Source organism: Thalassophryne amazonica, chromosome 13, assembly GCF_902500255.1.
Source record: "Thalassophryne amazonica chromosome 13, fThaAma1.1, whole genome shotgun sequence".
NCBI lineage: Eukaryota > Metazoa > Chordata > Actinopteri > Batrachoidiformes > Batrachoididae > Thalassophryne > Thalassophryne amazonica.
In genome coordinates this window covers 58,585,514-58,605,361 of record NC_047115.1, presented here as the reverse complement: position 1 = coordinate 58,605,361, position 19,848 = coordinate 58,585,514, and the positions used below count along the sequence as shown (strand labels likewise).

At 42.8% G+C, this 19,848-nt stretch overlaps 1 long non-coding RNA gene across 1 annotated transcript; it reads right to left on the bottom strand.

Moving 5' to 3' along the window:
• On the bottom strand, window positions 1-12,764 carry LOC117523489. Its single transcript, XR_004564514.1, has 3 exons — window positions 12,648-12,764; window positions 12,095-12,098; window positions 1-11 (listed from the first exon to the last, which is right to left on the bottom strand). It is a non-coding gene; the product is annotated as an uncharacterized LOC117523489 (long non-coding RNA).
• Window positions 12,765-19,848: the final 7,084 nt, after the last annotated feature.

Here is a 19,848-nt window from a genome sequence, read left to right as displayed (position 1 = left end):
TAAGAAATATACTCAAAACATCAATTAATCTTTTTAGTCACACAGCACTACTATTATTCTGAACACTACTGTACATATACACTTTACAGATATTGCAACACACACACACACACACACACAAACTATAAACAATAAAAACACAAGCAAAAACAAGTGTAAATTCAAAAAGGTGAGTGTTGAGACGGGATTTGAATGTGGAGCGAGAGTCAATATCACAGATGGGTTGTGGGAGAGTGCTCCGTAGAAGGGGGCGAACAGCAAAAAGCTAGACCCCTTCATTGAGAGACAGGCAGGAGGTGTAGTGAGGTACATGGAGGATGAAGACTGAAGAGTATGACCCCCTGCAGTTCGCGGACCGACCTGGCATCGGTGTGGAAGACGCTGTCATCTACCTGCTGCACAGGTCATCTGGATAGCCCTGAGAGCACTGTGAGAGTCATGTTCTTTGACTTCTCCAGTGCCTTCAACACTATTCAGCCATCACTTCTCAGAGAGAAATCTGGAAGGAGCTGGAGTAGACTGTCACCTCGCTGCATGGACCATCTACTACCTCACCAAGAGACCTTTGTGCCAGTGTGACTGATGTGGTAGTATGCAGCACGGGGGCCTGCAGGGTACAGTGCTCTCTCCTTTCCTCTTCACGCTGTACACATCAGACTTAAGATACAACACGAACAGTTGTCATCTCCAGATGTTATTGGATGACACAGCCATTGGTGGAAGTGTATCTGAGGTGAACGATCTGGAGTACAGGAAGGTCATCACCAACTTTGTGGCCTGGTGTGAACAGAACCACCTGTGCATCAACACCAGCAAGACAAAGGCCTGTGAACATCCAGGCCTTGGACATAGAGATTGTGGAGAAGTACAAATACCTGGGTGTTCACCTTAACAACAAACTAGGCTGGACACACAACACAGATGTCCTGTACAAGACAGTCAAAGTCATTTTCACCTGCTGATGAGAATGAGGTCCTTTGCCATATGCAGGACACTGCTGAAAACCTTTTATGACACTGTGGTGGCATCAGCTATACTTTATGCTGTGGTCTGCTGCTGCTGTGAAAGTTCTGAAAGGGACAGGAAGGGACTCAACAGATTAGTCAGAAGGGCTAGCTCTGTCTTGGAATGCATTCTGGACCCCATAGAGGTGGTGGGTGAGATGAGGATGTTAGCTAAGCTGACATCAATTATGGACAACCCCTCTCACCCCTTACATGAGACTGTGGGAGCCTCAAGCAACTCCTTCAGTAATAGATTGGGTGCACCCTTGGTGCAAAACAGAAGGCTTCCGCAGGTTATTTATTCCAACTGCAGTCAGACTGTATAATTCCTCGAAATGTTTTTAGCACCATAACCACCTACTGATTTTGCACTATAAACTACATCTACCCCCACCTTTTGTGCTTTAGTACATGCACAACTGTGCAATTTATCCTGTGCAATAATTTTACCATATTTATACCTATACTCACTTATATTCTATTTTTCACGTAATCTGTTCACATTAGTAATTATACACCACCAGCAAACATTGCAATATATTTTAATCACCTTTCTTTAATGTACATATTTTTCTTTTTTCCATCAGGGTGAATGTGAGGCATTATTGTAAATTGCTTTGAGCATCTGATGCAGATGGAAAAGCACTATATAAATGCAGTCCATTTACCATTTTTCTTGACTACTGTATGAATCTTGCTGCTCCAACAAGTGATTTTCCCCACTGTGGGACCAATAAAGCTTATCTTATCTTATGAACGTGAGTGTAGGGATGAAGGAAAGCACAGACGTACGGTGTAAGGTTATAGAAAGATTTAAGAGTGAGAAGGAGAATCTTATAATCAACACTGCATTTGAAAGGCAGTCAGTGGAGTTCCCAAAGGATGGGGGTGATATACAAAGGGTTCTTGTTATGATGCAGCCTGTGGAGTTCTGAACCATGTGAAGTTTACGGATGAGTTTAAGCGGTAAACCTGAAAGAAGGGAACTGCAATATTCAATGCTTCTCTGTCTCACCAAATTTCTTAGCTACTTAAGAGTTGCTTGATGACTCTGCTGAATTTATCAAGAGTTGAGGGTGAGTTTAGTCTGAGTATACCAAGTTTGCCTGGAGTTACACCTGGTTATTCCAGGCCTTCACTGTGTCCTCTTGAGCTGTGTGTGGGCTGGGACAAGCTGGGGAGAGTGCAACCAAACTCTGAAAAAAAATTTTTTCTCAATGTTTGCAGAGTGATGGGCCTGCTTGAGGGGACTGTGTGCTGAACAGAGCCAGGTGTGAGCTACTTGGGGAACTCAGCTGAGGTGCCTTATTTGGAAATAGCTTGGAACTCAAACAGAAGCCTGGCCTCATATTGTGTGTGTGTGGTTTTTTTTTTTACATTTAGTTATATGTATTTTTTTTTTTTTACATCAAAAGACAAAACACTAGCACATCATGCAAGCACAATTAAAGTGTAATCAGTTAAAGTGTAATGTGCTACTACCTGAACATTTGTGAACATATACTCAACAAAAATATAAACGCAACACTTTTGGTTTTGCTCCCATTTTGTATGAGATGAACTCAAAGATCTAAAACTTTTTCCACATACACAGTATCACCATTTCCCTCAAATATTGTTCACAAACCAGTCTAAATCTGTGATAGTGAACACTTCTCCTTTGCTGAGATAATCCATCCCACCTCACAGGTGTGCCATACCAAGATGCTGATTAGACACCACGATTAGTGCACAGGTGTGCCTTAGACTGCCCACAATAAAAGGCCACTCTGAAAGGTGCAGTTTTATCACACAGCACAATGCCACAGATGTCGCAAGATTTGAGGGAGCGTGCAATTGGCATGCTGACAGCAGAATGTCAACCAGAGCTGTTGCTCGTGTATTGAATGTTTATTTCTCTACCATAAGCCGTCTCCAAAGGCGTTTCAGAGAATTTGGCAGTACATCCAACCAGCCTCACAACCGCAGACCACGTGTAACCACACCAGCCCAGGACCTCCACATCCAGCATGTTCACCTCCAAGATCATCTGAGACCAGCCACTCGGACAGCTGCTGAAACAATCGGTTTGCATAACCAAAGAATTTCTGCACAAACTGTCAGAAACTGTCTCAGGGAGGCTCATCTGCATGCTCGTCGTCCTCATCGGGGTCTCGACCTGACTCCAGTTCGTCGTCATAACTGACTTGAGTGGGCAAATGCTCACATTCGCTGGCGTTTGGCACGTTGGAGAGGTGTTCTCTTCAACTCTATGCGAAGGAGATGTGTTGCACTGCATGAGGCAAATGGTGGTCACACCAGATACTGACTGGTATCCCCCCAATAAAACAAAACTGCACCTTTCAGAGTGGCCTTTTATTGTGGACAGTCTAAGGCACACCTGTGCACTAATCATGGTGTCTAATCAGCATCTTGGTATGGCACACCTGTGAGGTGGGATGGATTATCTCAGCAAAGGAGAAGTGCTCACTATCACAGATTTAGACTGGTTTGTGAACAATATTTGAGGGAAATGGTGATATTGTGTATGTGGAATAAGTTTTAGATCTTTGAGTTCATCTCATACAAAATGGGAGCAAAACCAAAAGTGTTGCGTTTATATTTTTGTTGAGTGTATAATCCCAATATACAAACTATATACCTTATGAAATAATAATACAAAAATAAAAAAAATCAATAAATAAAATAAAGATAAATTTTCTAAATAATATTTAGAAACCCTTAAGCACTCCCTCTGGGTCTAAACCATGAGATCTTTCAACCATAAAGAAATGGAAGCAGGGACGTGGAGCTTTCCAGGATAATAATGTTCTGTGTCACGCTAGCATTAAGGTAAAGGGAATTATATCCACCTGCGAGTTACTAAAGGACACAGTGGGGACTCCAGGAACTCCAAAAATAGTGATCAGCAGAAAAGGCTCCAGCCTGATTCCAAGAATGTTAGAGATAATATCAAAATATGAAACCAAATATGGCTGACGTTTGGGGCAAAGAAAAAAACATACGACTTAAATCACAGGGAGAGGAGTTACATCTATCACAAAGATTAGAAACATTGGGATAAATTTTGGGTTATTTGGACTATGATAAATGCAGCCTGTGTAAAAGTTCCAGCATCATCACCTTGCCCAATGCAGATTCGAGATTCATCACTGAATATGACTTTCATCCAGTCATCCACAGTCCACGATTGCTTTTCCTTAGCCCATTGTAACGGGTCTTCGGAGTGAGATTGCATCAGAATTTTGGCTCTCTGTTGGGACTGTTTACACAGAGACTGCTACCTGCTGCTTTGGACTTGAACTAACAGTCTTTTTCAAGACTTTACTTTTTTACCTTTTTATTTTTTTTAACTTTTTTACTGTGCTCCAACGCCTAAGGAAGACCTCTAACGGTCGAAACATCGCGACGGAGCACTTTTATCAGCTAACTTTCATTAGCGTTGGCAAGCTAACTAGCTTGCTAACACTTTTGTTTTAATTTTTTAATTTTTTTAATTTTTATTTTATTTTAGCACCGTTGTCGTGCGTTCCCTGTGCTGCTTCATGGCCTGTTTGGTGCCTTGATTGGGGCACTCCTTCTGCTGAATCACCTCTGGATTATTTGCACATTATTCACTTTGTGTGTTTTTGGGAATCCGCTAGCTTAGCGCAGCTACTAGCTCTTAGCCGGTTTAGCATGGCGGCTTCTCCTGTCTCTCCCGTACTTTTCTGCTCTGAGTGTGAAATGTTTAGTTATTCCTCTGCCTCCTTTAGCAGTAACGGTACTTGTAATAAGTGCAGCTTATTCGTAGCTTTGGAGGCCAGGCTGGGCGAATTGGAGGCTCGGCTCCGCACCGTGGAAAATTCTACAGCTAGCCAGGCCCCTGTAGTCGGTGCGGACCAAGGTAGCTTAGCCGCCGTTAGTTCCCCCCTGGCAGATCCCGTGCAGTCGGGAAAGCAGGCTGACTGGGTGACTGTGAGGAGGAAGCGTAACCCTAAACAGAAGCCCCGTGTACACCGTCAACCCGTTCACATCTCTAACCGTTTTTCCCCACTCGACGATACACTCGCCGAGGATCAAACTCTGGTTATTGGCGACTCTGTTTTGAGAAATGTGAAGTTAGCGACACCAGCAACCTGTTGTGTGGGCCGCTGAAGAGGAGGTACTGCTGGCCCACCACCACCAGAGGGCGCCCTGCCTGGAGTGCGGGCTCCAGGCACCAGAGGGCGCTGCCGCCGACGAAGGCTGTCAGGCTGACAGCTGTCACCCATTACTAGACACAGCTGACTGCACTCAGGACGGAGTATATCAGCAGGACAGCGTCTCCACCTCAGTGCCGAGATATCGCCTTGAGATTAAGGTAACCTACTCTGCTAGTATATATTTTGAGGACTCTGATAAACCTTGCTAAACTATTTCAGGACAGCTGATTACAGAAAGCACCTTGCTTGGATAAGTACTCACCTTCCTGCTTCATTATTTCAAGAGGTGGAGGCGGCTTCTCCCCTCTCCGTCTACTGGGTGCTGTCGCACCCATACCTGTGTGTTTGTGCTCTTTCCCGCCAGCAGTACCGGATCCGACGAGCGAAGGCAGTGGCCACCTGGGAATTCGGGACTTGGCGGTTCCAGTACTCCTGGTTTTCGGTGGCAGAGGAAATCTGGGTGGTTCCGGTTCGACGGGGACGGACGTCTCCTACCTTCGAGCCTGCCCACACAACACCAGCAGATTTCGACTTACAACTCCAAAGTATTAATTGTTGTATTGGTTGTGCCCTGTTCACAACAGTAAAACTTGTTATTCACCTTTCTCTATTGTCCGTTCATTGCGCCCCCTGTTGTGGGTCCGTGTACCTACACTTTCACAACACAACCATTGTCAATTGTCTTCCGGGGGCCAGAGCAGGCGACATCGAAGGACATTTGAAATTGCTGGCTAAGGCTAAGCGTAAATTTGGTAAGATTGTAATTCACGTCGGCAGTAATGACACTCGGTTACGCCAATCGGAGGTCACTAAAATTAACATTAAATCGGTGTGTAACTTTGCAAAAACAATGTCGGACTCTGTTGTTTTCTCTGGGCCCCTCCCCAATCAGACCGGGAGTGACATGTTTAGCCGCATGTTCTCCTTGAATTGCTGTCTGTCTGAGTGGTGTCCAAAAAATGAGGTGGGCTTCATTGATAATTGGCAAAGCTTCTGGGGAAAACCTGGTCTTGTTAGGAGAGCCGGCATCCATCCCACTTTAGAGGGAGCAGCTCTCATTTCTAGAAATCTGGCCAATTTTTTTGGATCCTCCAAACTGTGACTGTCTAGCGTTGGGACCAGGAGGCAGAGCTGTGGTCTTACACACCTCTCTGCAGCTTCTCTCCCCCTGCCATCCCCTCATTACCCCATCTCCGTAGAGACGGTGCCTGCTCCCAGACCACCAATAACCAGCAAAAATCTATTTAAGCATAAAAATTCAAAAAGAAAAAATAATATAGCACCTTCAACTGCACCACAGACTAAAACAGTTAAATGTGGTCTATTAAACATTAGGTCTCTCTCTTCTAAGTCCCTGTTGGTAAATGATATAATAATTGATCAACGTATTGATTTATTCTGCCTAACAGAAACCTGGTTACAGCAGGATGAATATGTTAGTTTAAATGAGTCAACACCCCCGAGTCACACTAACTGTCAGAATGCTCGTAGCACGGGCCGGGGCGGAGGATTAGCAGCAATCTTCCATTCCAGCCTATTAATTAATCAAAAACCTAGACAGAGCTTTAATTCATTTGAAAGCTTGTCTCTTAGTCTTGTCCATCCAAATTGGAAGTCCCAAAAAACAGTTTTATTTGTTATTATCTATCGTCCACCTGGTCGTTACTGTGAGTTTCTCTGTGAATTTTCAGACCTTTTGTCTGACTTAGTGCTTAGCTCAGATAAGATAATTATAGTGGGAGATTTTAACATCCACACAGATGCTGAGAATGACAGCCTCAACACTGCATTTAATCTATTATTAGACTCTATCGGCTTTGCTCAAAAAGGAAATGAGTCCACCCACCACTTTAATCATATTTTAGATCTTGTTCTGACTTATGGTATGGAAATAGAAGACTTAACAGTATTCCCTGAAAACTCCCTTCTGTCTGATCATTTTTTAATAACATTTACATTTACCCTGTTGGACTACCCTGCAGTGGGGAATAAGTTTCATTACACTAGAAGTCTTTCAGAAAGCGCTGTAACTAGGTTTAAGGATATGATTCCTTCTTTATGTTCTCTAATGTCATATACCAACACAGAGCAGAGTAGCTACCTAAACTCTGTAAGGGAGTTAGAGTATCTCGTCAATAGTTTTACATCCTCATTGAAGACAACTTTGGATGCTGTAGCTCCTCTGAAAAAGAGAGCTTTAAATCAGAAGTGTCTGACTCCGTGGTATAACTCACAAACTCGTAGCTTAAAGCAGATAACCCGTAAGTTGGAGAGGAAATGGCGTCTCACTAATTTAGAAGATCTTCACTTAGCCTGGAAAAAGAGTTTGTTGCTCTATAAAAAAGCCCTCCGTAAAGCTAGGACATCTTTCTACTCATCACTAATTGAAGAAAATAAGAACAACCCCAGGTTTCTTTTCAGCACTGTAGCCAGGCTGACAAAGAGTCAGAGCTCTATTGAGCTGAGTATTCCATTAACTTTAACTAGTAATGACTTCATGACTTTCTTTGCTAACAAAATTTTGACTATTAGAGAAAAAATTACTCATAACCATCCCAAAGATGTATCGTTATCTTTGGCTGCTTTCAGTGATGCCGGTATTTGGTTAGACTCTTTCTCTCCGATTGTTCTGTCTGAGTTATTTTCATTAGTTACTTCATCCAAACCATCAACATGTTTATTAGACCCCATTCCTGCCAGGCTGCTCAAGGAAGTCCTACCATTATTTAATGCTTCAATCTTAAATATGATCAATCTATCTTTGTTAGTTGGTTATGTACCACAGGCCTTTAAGGTGGCAGTAATTAAACCATTACTTAAAAAGCCATCACTTGACCCAGCTATCTTAGCTAATTATAGGCCAATCTCCAACCTTCCTTTTCTCTCAAAGATTCTTGAGAGGGTAGTTGTAAAACAGCTAACTGATCACCTGCAGAGGAATGGTCTATTTGAAGAGTTTCAGTCAGGTTTTAGAATTCATCATAGTACAGAAACAGCATTAGTGAAGGTTACAAATGATCTTCTTATGGCTTCGGACAGTGGACTTATCTCTGTGCTTGTTCTGTTGGACCTCAGTGCTGCTTTTGATACTGTTGACCATAAAATTTTATTACAGAGATTAGAGCATGTCATAGGTATTAAGGGCACTGCGCTGCGGTGGTTTGAATCATATTTGTCTAATAGATTACAGTTTGTTCATGTAAATGGGGAATCTTCTTCACAGACTGAAGTTAATTATGGAGTTCCACAAGGTTCTGTGCTAGGACCAATTTTGTTCACTTTGTACATGCTTCCCTTGGGCAGTATTATTAGACGGTATTGCTTAAATTTTCATTGTTACGCAGATGATACCCAGCTTTATCTATCCATGAAGCCAGAGGATACACACCAATTAGCTAAACTGCAGGATTGTCTTACAGACATAAAGACATGGATGACCTCTAATTTCCTGCTTTTAAACTCAGATAAAACTGAAGTTATTGTACTTGGCCCCACAAATCTTAGAAGCATGGTGTCTAACCAGATCGTTACTCTGGATGGCATTTCCCTGATCTCTAGTAATACTGTGAGAAATCTTGGAGTCATTTTTGATCAGGATATGTCATTCAAAGCGCATATTAAACAAATATGTAGGACTGCCTTTTTGCATTTACGCAATATCTCTAAAATCAGAAAGGTCTTGTCTCAGAGTGATGCTGAAAAACTAATTCATGCATTTATTTCCTCTAGGCTGGACTATTGTAATTCATTATTATCAGGTTGTCCTAAAAGTTCCCTAAAAAGCCTTCAGTTGGTTCAGAATGCTGCAGCTAGAGTACTGACGGGGACTAGCAGGAGAGAGCATATCTCTCCCGTGTTGGCCTCTCTTCATTGGCTTCCTGTTAATTCTAGAATAGAATTTAAAATTCTTCTTCTTACTTATAAGGTTTTGAATAATCAGGTCCCATCTTATCTTAGGGACCTCGTAGTACCATATTACCCCATTAGAGCGCTTCGCTCTCAGACTGCGGGCTTACTTGTGGTTCCTAGGGTTTGTAAGAGTAGAATGGGAGGCAGAGCCTTCAGCTTTCAGGCTCCTCTCCTGTGGAACCAGCTCCCAATTCAGATCAGGGAGACAGATACCCTCTCTACTTTTAAGATTAGGCTTAAAACTTTCCTTTTCGCTAAGGCTTATAGTTAGGGCTGGATCGGGTGACCCTGGACCATCCCTTGGTTATGTTGCTTTAGACGTAGACTGTGGGGGGGTTCCCATGATGCACTGTTTCTTTCTCTTTTTGCTCCGTATGCATCACTCTGCATTTAATCATTAGTGATCGATCTCTGCCCCCCCTTCTCGGCATGTCTTTTTCCTGGTTCTTTCCCTCAGCCCCAACCAGTCTCAGCAGAAGACTGCCCCTCCCTGAGCCTGGTTCTGCTGGAGGTTTCTTCCTGTTAAAAGGGAGTTTTTCCTTCCCACTGTGGCCAAGTGCTTGCTCATAGGGGGTCGTTTTGACCGTTGGGGTTTTTCATAATTATTGTATGGCCTTGCCTTACAATGTGGAGCGCCTTGGGGCAACTGTTTGTTGTGATTTGGCGCTATATAAGAAAAATGTTGATTGATTGATTGTGTACTATTTTAAATTAAATTAGGGAGAGTCCTGCACAAGATAATGGCATATGAATTCTGTCTACCTTATCCCAGAGACCTTCCCCAAACTCCAGACTCAGCACTTGTTCCCAATTACAGATAATTTTCTTGACTGGATGATTGTCCATTGAAAGAACAAGATTATATATCCACGATATAAGAGCTTTCTTATTGGGCATAAGTTCAAAGAGGTCGTCCCAAGGATATTTAATGGGCTGAGTAGGGAACTCAGAAAAAAAATAGTAGATACATAAGGTAAAAAAAAAATGCAAGTCACTTCAACTATTGCTTTGTTTGCACTTGGGGTTTCCACAGCAAATCCAAGGTGGATCTGTGTATTGAATTGGCAATGGTTTTTACCTCGGATGCCCTTCCTGATGCAACTTCACATTACATGGGGAAATGTGGCAGGGGTGAGGTTTGAACGAGGAACCTTTCACACTGAAACCAAGTTCACTTGGCCACCACCCCTGCCTAGCTACACAATGTCTTATTTGAAAAAAAAAAAAATGAAATTAATGAGATGAGGGCAGGCCATACAAGGAAGACAAATTTAAGAAAGGTATTATCCTTATAAAGATAAAACGGGAACATTTAATGCCCTTCTTACCCCAAAGATGAAATGCAGTGTCTAAGAAGGAAGGAGGAAAGAGGTGATTATTACATAAAGGGCCAAGAGCAGAAGCAGAAACACATTTGAAGTTAAGTCGAAATTAGTACCATATTTTAAGAGCGTCAAGTACAACAGGATAATTATGAGGCAGGGACACAGGAAGGGACAAAGGCAAGATTCAGCAGTTTTAATATTAGTGGTCAAACTGGATTCAAGGAAATGAAAAATATCTGGTATAAGACTACACAGTGCATTTTCGTTTTCAACCACCTCATGGTTGCTCTGGTGTTTGCATATGATTGCAATTAAGTCTACTTGGAACAAATAAGTCAATATGTGTGTAACAAGATTAGTCGGAGCTCAATTCCTGTGTCCTGATACAGAATCTTTGTTGCTGAGATCAGCTGCAAACAGGAATCTAGTAATTAACAGGTAATCATCACAGCATACCTTTCTGAGTCAAATAGTATGAGCCAAACTGTGTACAGCATGGAGAAATATGAAGTGAACTTGTTCTGTCAAACATCTTCACTTGTGTGCCACACTGACATGCCTCATTCATATAATTACCACATATCTCCTACTAAAACACATTGTTTACATGATCCTCTGTAACACTCCCTCTAAACTGGGAGGGCGATTTAAGATGCAATAATTACTCAGCTCACCCGCTGCCTGTCAACACTGCTAGTTGTCACATTACTGCTGTTGCTTTGCCCTACCTCTACCCCAGCATCCACCAAAAAACAAAACAAAACAAAAAACAGAAAACAAAATCGTGTGTTAAATAATCACTCTGTCATATCTCAATCAGCTATCAGTGGGGAGTGATGATGATCAGAGCCTATCTGCCAAACTCAAAACTATATGCTGCTGTTGAAATAAATATTCTTCTTCTATGAGTTGTCTGACTGAAATAGTATATAGATCATATGGTGTTAAAATCAGCAGCACAAAAGTCCAAATGACACTCCAAAGCAAACTAATGTAGGTGGAAACCCTGTTACGATTATTCCAGTCCGGTATTTTGTACAAAGTAAAAAGCATACTGCAGGAGACGTGTCAGTGACCTGCACAAATGTTGCCTTGGTGATGTGACGCGGTGCCCTCTCTCCTCTGTTTACTGGCCATCTTATCCTGTTTATTCTGTTAAATTACAAAACACTCCGTGACTGATCTGTTGAACATGGCTCACTGCCAGGAAAAATAGTCATGTTCTCAGCGATTCCAAGAAAGCGAGTACAGTGGTCACAGAGGCCATGATGATGACATGTCAGTGCAAGGCTAATGCACCGAGGCTGGCGTAGTCACAACTCAGCCTTGACAGTTGCACAAGCTGTCCTTACATTTACCAACTGATCTTTTTTTTTTTTTTTTTTTGGATGAATGAACCACCAGGATAGAAATGTTCTAACTCTGCAGTCTACTTTCATTTGAGGCTGATGGAGTCCACAACAACAGTGTTTCTGTCCCCATCCTCTGGCAGGGGGTAAAGCTCAGATGATCCCCCCTTCAGATCATTCCAAATATCTGGAGTCACTTCATAATAAGCATGAAGTGGTCCTGATTCGACATTAAAAAAATCCACAGCAGCTGTTTTGTGTTTCAAAGGGCGTACTCACACAGAGCCATTTTTAACCCAAATGGTCTTGAATGAATTGAGGACTGAACTGTCCTCATACTATTAAAAATTAGTACTAATTGTTCAATGAACACTGGCACCATTGTTGCATCCAAGAAGATTGGACATCAGTGAGGATGAAGATGGAAAATGAAGGTGACAAGTCGCCACCAGGTCCAGGAGATTCCTCTACTTCATTCCAGACATGAGCAGAAGAGCAGCAGGAGGCACAGGTGCTTGTCAGGAGTCTGTGCCAGTTGGAGGCATTTATGAGGCATCTGTCTGTCCATCCACCTGTGACTGGGATGTATGGTGTCTATGTGACAGCTGGTTGAGATCTGGTGTGTGTCTATGGGGTAAAGGATCATCATGTGTTCAAAAAAAATTTTGAGCGGTGAAAATACTGACTCACCAGTTGTAGTCCATTTTACTGGCATGCTGATCTTCACCTCTTGGTTACCCTTTGAGCCACCAGTCGTCATGCTCTCTGGGCTCTGTTTGTATGTAATTGCTTTGCTGCAGTATTTATGTCTGCATGTTTAACAGTTCCTTGTTGTGTTTTGTTTTATTCATCCATCCATCCATCCATTTTCTATACCCGCTTACTCCAGTTAAGGGTCACAGTGAGCCTGGAGCCAATCCCAGCAGTCATAGGGTGGGAGGTGGGGTGCACCCTGGACAGGACGCCAGTCTGTCATTGGGCCACATATAGTCAAACAAATATTTTGTTATTGTTAGTGTGGCAAAAGCAGATGGTCACCCCACTGAGTCAGGTTTGCTTCCTATAATCATAATGCACAAGGGAGGTCTTCATTACCACTCTTGTCAATATACTTGGTCAGGGGGTGGGAAAGGGTAGACCTTACCTGGGGTGAGTTATGTTGTGATTAGGCAGTCTATAAATAATCTGAATTGAATTAAGGTCCATGCAGGCATGGTGGCCAAGTGGTTAGTGCACTTGGTTTCAGTGTGGAAGGTTCCTGGTTCAAATCCCACCCCTGTCACATTTTTCTATGTAATGTGGAGTTGTGTCAGGAAGGGCATCCGGTGTAAAACTTGTACCAGTTCAACATGCAGATCCACCTCTGGTTTGCTGGGGGAGCAGCCAAAGGGACTTACTTTTTGAATTAAGATCCATGGTCCAGTACATGTGTACTGTGCCTGAGTCCAAATGGACTGCGCCAAAGTCATCTCTTCAAGTGGGCTCAGGCACTGTGAAGCATAACATTCCCAGGTATGGAGCTCTCACACTACACAAAATGAACTGGGTTTTGGGGGTAAAATGTGCTTGGGTATGGCACGGATTGCGTAGCGTGAGTGCACCCTAAGACTTATCTCCCCTGTGTAAATATAACTCTAGGCTCCTGGCTAACATAATTGCCAGCTGTGACAAAGTTAAGATGAAAGGCTCTCCCAATTACTTTTCTGTGCCTTGAGAAACTATTTCCAACACAGTGAGAACACTTTAGTTTATATGAATGTAATACTGTAAGTGTGCAGTAATTCATTTGCCAGCAGCCAGAGTTGGCTCGTTCCTGTGAGCCATTGAGCTGCTGAGGGATTACAAGCTGTTCAAAGCCTCTGAAGGTATGTGGGTTTGGACAGCTGATATTTTTCCACAGCAGTAAATGGTATTGCAGTTAATTCTGTATTCTGGCACACATCTGCAGCTGGAAAACAACTTTTCATTGCCAGAAGCTGTTTATTATTGCAGAGAGCTTTTACCCAAAATGGCCATTCAGCTACTGTGGCGTCCGTGTTGTTCTGACTGGGCTGCATAGTAACCACGCAAGAATGTGGCGCACTGGGAGATAAACAAGAGCACAAGTTCATCCAACGCATATGCACACGTACAGTGTTACAATGTATAAACAAAACAGATCGACTGTATTCCATTAAGTGTTCATTTTGATTTGTAGATTTAACAGAAGATCTCTGACGCTGCTTTTTTTTCCAGTGAAGTCATACGAGCATAAATATCCCAAACTGCACTTTAACTAGGCCACAACTGCTACTTTCAAATGTGGGCAGCATTTTCAGTGTATAATATCTAGAGCAACTGAGATTTTGGTTATTTTATCCAAGTCTTTTTCTTTTCTTTTCTTAAACCAGAATAGAAAAATAACTGGTTTCTGTTTGGATGATGTCATTTTAAGATGCAAGCGTAGAGCCAAGCTTGTAAACAAACCATAATGACTGAGAGCTTGTGGGGAGTTAAACACGAGGTGTGGATTTGAGATTAACTGTAACTAGAGGGCTATTTCTCTCTTTGGTGAGCTGCTTCTGTTTGTCATCTTAGACAAGGGAGGAGAAGGATGCACAAACATTTCTGTCACTGAGGACATTCTCAATCATACATATGACACTGGCCATCCACAGAATGGCCAAGTCAAGTGCGCCATTGTTGTTAGCATTTGAACGGTAACACAGTCAACAGTTTTTGTAATGAAATTTCTTAAGAAATATTTCTTACGTCCAGTGCTTCAACATACGTGATGGCATTAGATGCAGATGTTCACCAGAAACACTATCTGATTAATGCAAAATTCCAACAGAGGAATGTAGCCATGTCCTGAAGAACCAATCTCATTGGGAATTGGAGGAAAGTTACACATATCTGGTCATGAATCCAGGTTTATTCAGGTCAACAGCAATGGAAAACGTACACAAACTTGGAAGCCTACAGGGATATAATGATTTTTAATGTTTATTTTTTTAGCCTGCATTTGGGTCCAGCTGTATGCTGAAAGTGGACGTGTTGGTGCACATGAATGGTGCAGGTTATTCACTAAAAAGTAAGTCTCTTTGGCTTCTCCCTTGTTCTTCCACTAGGGGCCACCACAGCAAACCTGAGGTGGATTTGCTTGTTGAATTGGCACAACTTTTACACACTGGATGCTCTTCCTGACACAACCGCACATTACATGGAGAGGTGGGGTTTGGTGATAGAAAACACACCTTCAATGAAGTGATCACTACAAATACGTGCTCCTGTGTCAATGGCTGGTTCTCAGTGTTTATCTGTGATTTGGGTTCCTCCTATTGAGTGTTCTGTACCACTGTTTTCTTCCATTTCTGTCCCTATTTCTACATCTGTAAATGATGCACTCTGAAGTGGTTCAGAAGCAACAGGTGATAAAGGGTTAAGGAAATAAAAAATGAAATGAGACTAAATAAATGAGCATTGCTCCAGAGGTCAGGGCATGGAGTAAAAACGTGAAAAATCCATCAAATCTATCGAATGTGAAACAGTAATTCTGTATCAGAATCCACATCAATACTTTTGTATGGTATCTTAAATTCACCTATTTCGGCAGCAACATTGGTACGCGACATTCTCTCACTCTCAGCTAACAGCGCTAACAGCTAGCAGTTCGTGTTCTGTCGAATTGTGCGTCTCGTCGCATAAACTGACAGTTCTGCATCCTGACAATATTGCGCATGTGCAGTTGCGCGGAGGACAGGAATGACATTCGACAGGAATGACATCTCGTCAGAACACCGGAGTAATACATCCAAATGTGAAACGGCTGAATATTTTGCCACCGTTACCCCGATATTATATAGTCTGAAATCTCACACGACTAACCAGTCAGATTTGCGTAAAAAATGTAATTGGATTAGAATTTGATATATACTGCAATAACAGTTACACATTGGCAGTGTAAACTCTACATGGGAAGTAATTAGCTAACCGCAAAGCAATATCTTGGTAAAGTGTACCATAAAAACAGACTTCATCTGATTTTGTGTTGATGGTATTGGCAGAAAATGCATGTCAGAATTGTTGTTATTACCTGCTGTAACGTCTGGAGTTCTGGCTCCCAACCTGGGGTCCGAGCCCCCCCTCAAGAGTGCATCGAACAACACGGTGGGCACAAGGTACAAGGTCTTGTCTGCTCTGACAGTGTCAACATTATAGGTCCACATATTAAATAAAGTCTTAGGAAAGTCACAAAACCATCGGTACTCACTTAACATGTTGAATGAATGAATGAATTCATTTATTTATTTACTTGGCACACAAATCAAAAATAAGAAAAACTCATAAAAAGAACAACTTAACAGCGTACCCGTGTGGATGAAAGGGTGTAGGCAGAAGAAAAGCTTAGAAATACCCACCCCTTATATACACACACACACACACACACACATAACAACAAATACCAAGGACCACATGGATATTTTGTACGGTTGTTACTTTGGTAATTAACTTGTAGAGATAACTGAGCTCAATCACAACAGGTTTTCCTACATATAAGCTTTTCTGATAATTAAACTGTATTTTTCCATGTTTATGGTAAAAAAATGTATTCAAAAATTAAGCCTAGAAAATCAAAATGTGGTTTTAATACACCCTTTGTATTTGTTGCATTTGGGCTGAATACACCCCGCAGGATGGCTGCCATGTCAATCAATCAATCAACTTTTTTCTTATATAGCGCCAAATCACAACAAACAGTTGCCCCAAGGCGCTCCATATTGTAAGGCAAGGCCATACAATAATTATGAAAAACCCCAACGGTCAAAACGACCCCCTATGAGCAAGCACTTCGCCACAGTGGGAAGGAAAAACTCCCTTTTAACAGGAAGAAACCTCCAGCAGAACCAGGCTCAGGGAGGGGCAGTCTTCTGCTGAGACTGGTTGGGGCTGAGGGAAAAAACCAGGAAAAAGACATGCCGTGAAGGGGGGCAGAGATCGATCACTAATGATTAAATGCAGAGTGATGCATACGGAGCAAAAAGAGAAAGAAACAGTGCATCATGGGAACCCCCCCACAATCTACGTCTAAAGCAGCATAACCAAGGGATGGTCCAGGGTCACCCGATCCAGCCCTAACTATAAGCCTTAGCGAAAAGGAAAGTTTTAAGCCTAATCTTAAAAGTAGAGAGGGTATCTGTCTCCCTGATCTGAATTGGGAGCTGGTTCCACAGGAGAGGAGCCTGAAAGCTGAAGGCTCTGCCTCCCATTCTACTCTTACAAACCCTAGGAACTACAAGTAAGCCCGCAGTCTGAGAGCGAAGCGCTCTAATGGGGTAATATGGTACTACGAGGTCCCTAAGATAAGATGGGACCTGATTATTCAAAACCTTATAAGTAAGAAGAAGAATTTTAAATTCTATTCTAGAATTAACAGGAAGCCAATGAAGAGAGGCCAACACGGGTGAGATATGCTCTCTCCTGCTAGTCCCCGTCAGTACTCTAGCTGCAGCATTCTGAACCAACTGAAGGCTTTTTAGGGAACTTTTAGGACAACCTGATAATAATGAATTACAATAGTCCAGCCTAGAGGAAATAAATACATGAATTAGTTTTTCAGCATCACTCTGAGACAAGACCTTTCTGATTTTAGAGATATTGCGTAAATGCAAAAAGGCAGTCCTACATATTTGTTTAATATGCGCTTTGAATGACATATCCTGATCAAAAATGACTCCAAGATTTCTCACAGTATTACTAGAGATCAGGGAAATGCCATCCAGAGTAACGATCTGGTTAGACACCATGCTTCTAAGATTTGTGGGGCCAAGTACAATAACTTCAGTTTTATCTGAGTTTAAAAGCAGGAAATTAGAGGTCATCCATGTCTTTATGTCTGTAAGACAATCCTGCAGTTTAGCTAATTGGTGTGTATCCTCTGGCTTCATGGATAGATAAAGCTGGGTATCATCTGCGTAACAATGAAAATTTAAGCAATACCGTCTAATAATACTGCCTAAGGGAAGCATGTATAAAGTGAATAAAATTGGTCCTAGCACAGAACCTTGTGGAACTCCATAATTAACTTTAGTCTGTGAAGAAGATTCCCCATTTACATGAACAAACTGTAATCTATTAGACAAATATGATTCAAACCACCGCAGCGCAGTGCCTTTAATACCTATGACATGCTCTAATCTCTGTAATAAAATTTTATGGTCAACAATATCAAAAGCAGCACTGAGGTCCAACAGAACAAGCACAGAGATAAGTCCACTGTCCGAAGCCATAAGAAGATCATTTGTAACCTTCACTAATGCTGTTTCTGTACTATGATGAATTCTAAAACCTGACTGAAACTCTTCAAATAGACCATTCCTCTGCAGGTGGTTGCTGTGGGTGACACATATTAGTTTGAACAGCTCAGTAGTCGTCATCAAGCTTTACTCAGTTGTTTCGTTCTCTGAGTGGATCAAAAGGTTAAAGAAGTGTGGAGAAGTGAAATCCTGTGAGCCTATAGTGGACAGAATGGAAAAGGTCAGATGTCATGATCCAGCTTGGGGAAGCAGAGAAGGTCATCTTTGTGAGATGTGCATAAATTCACGATGCCATTGAGCCCAAGGCTCCATCCAGGCAGGACCTCACTCTGCAGACATGCCCCGCCCCTTCGCAGTGAGTCGTTCCGGGCTGTTGTGACTGCAGCACTCCGACAGACAGGCCGAGATGAGAGTCAAGGCTGAAAGCCAGCCTCTGTGACTGCAGGAGCAGGCCAGGCCAGCAATGACGCAGGCCCGGGAAAACAGAGAGTACTGTGGACAACCTTGGCCCCAGCCCTGGGGCCCCCAGCCCCTCCTTTTGCTTCTGAGCACTTCCTGCCTCTGTCATTCTACCAGCGAATCTGATCCTTGATCAAAGGCCAAGCAGGGGAGGAAAAAAAGGAAAGAGAAGAGAGAGGAGATGGAGAAGTGAAAAGGCTGCAAGAGATTGACGTGTGCGGTGGTGGGTGGAGGAGGGGACAGGCAGAAAACAACAAACCGCCCTTTATCTGACAGGGGAGGCAGCTGCTCAGGCTGGGGCACCTGTGTGCCTGCTGCCTCCCAGGCCAACGCCAAACTCCACCCATACACCCACCAGTGCCAGGCCCATCAAAGGTTGCCACGACAACACCCCGGGCTCTTCGTCTGAAACAAACAGCATTTCATCTTCATCTGAGGAGGGTAACCTTTAGATGATTTGTGGTCGAGCTGCGACTCTGCTGACATCATAGGCACGACTAATTAATGTGTACGCCAGGTTCACCGTCTATCCGCTGAATGAGTAAATATGCGTTTGTGGAGATGGTGTGGCAGACCGAACGGTCCCCCTAAAAATTGGTCCCCCCCAATGATGTGGTTCATGTATTATCACCTTGTTTCTGCTTCAAACTGCACTCCAGTCATCATCTATCTCAGCGACAGATATCTGAAGCTTTTGCACAACAATCAATTCCACATAAATTCAGCATTATTTCATCATAAAAGGCGGCAAAAGCAATCAGAGCTCCGTGCCTAAACGAGCTGCTAGCTGATGCGTTCACTGTGCCTTGGACATTTCACAGCGTCACGGAATTTCGCCTTGTTTCTCCTTAAAACTGACTTTAGAATGATTTAAGGGGTTTTACCTTTATCATCTGATGGTTAATAATCCCATTTATCCATTTGATTGCTTTGGGTGAAGAGACTCCATCTCAGACGTGCTGCTGTGGTCCGAAGTGACGCATGCGCAGATGGAAAAGGTGGACCAATTTTTCGGGGCGGACCGTTTGGTCTGCTACACCGGGCTTGTGCAAACTGAGTGCGTGAGAGGATTGAGCCCAGTTGTTCCTGTGACTGCCCGAGGTAATCCTGCAGGATGCAGACAGCGCCGTTGTTTCAGGGCAATTACCCCGAGCAGATTAAAAATCAACTATCATTGAACAGATGTCCTGGCTCTTTTTACCAGCACAGAGAGGAAATCTTATTACATCTCACCAGGCGAAGCAGCGAGAGCAAGCCTTTCCTGAGGATTGGACACGTCCTCTCTGTTTAGAATCTGCACACATACACACCGGTGTAAAGGA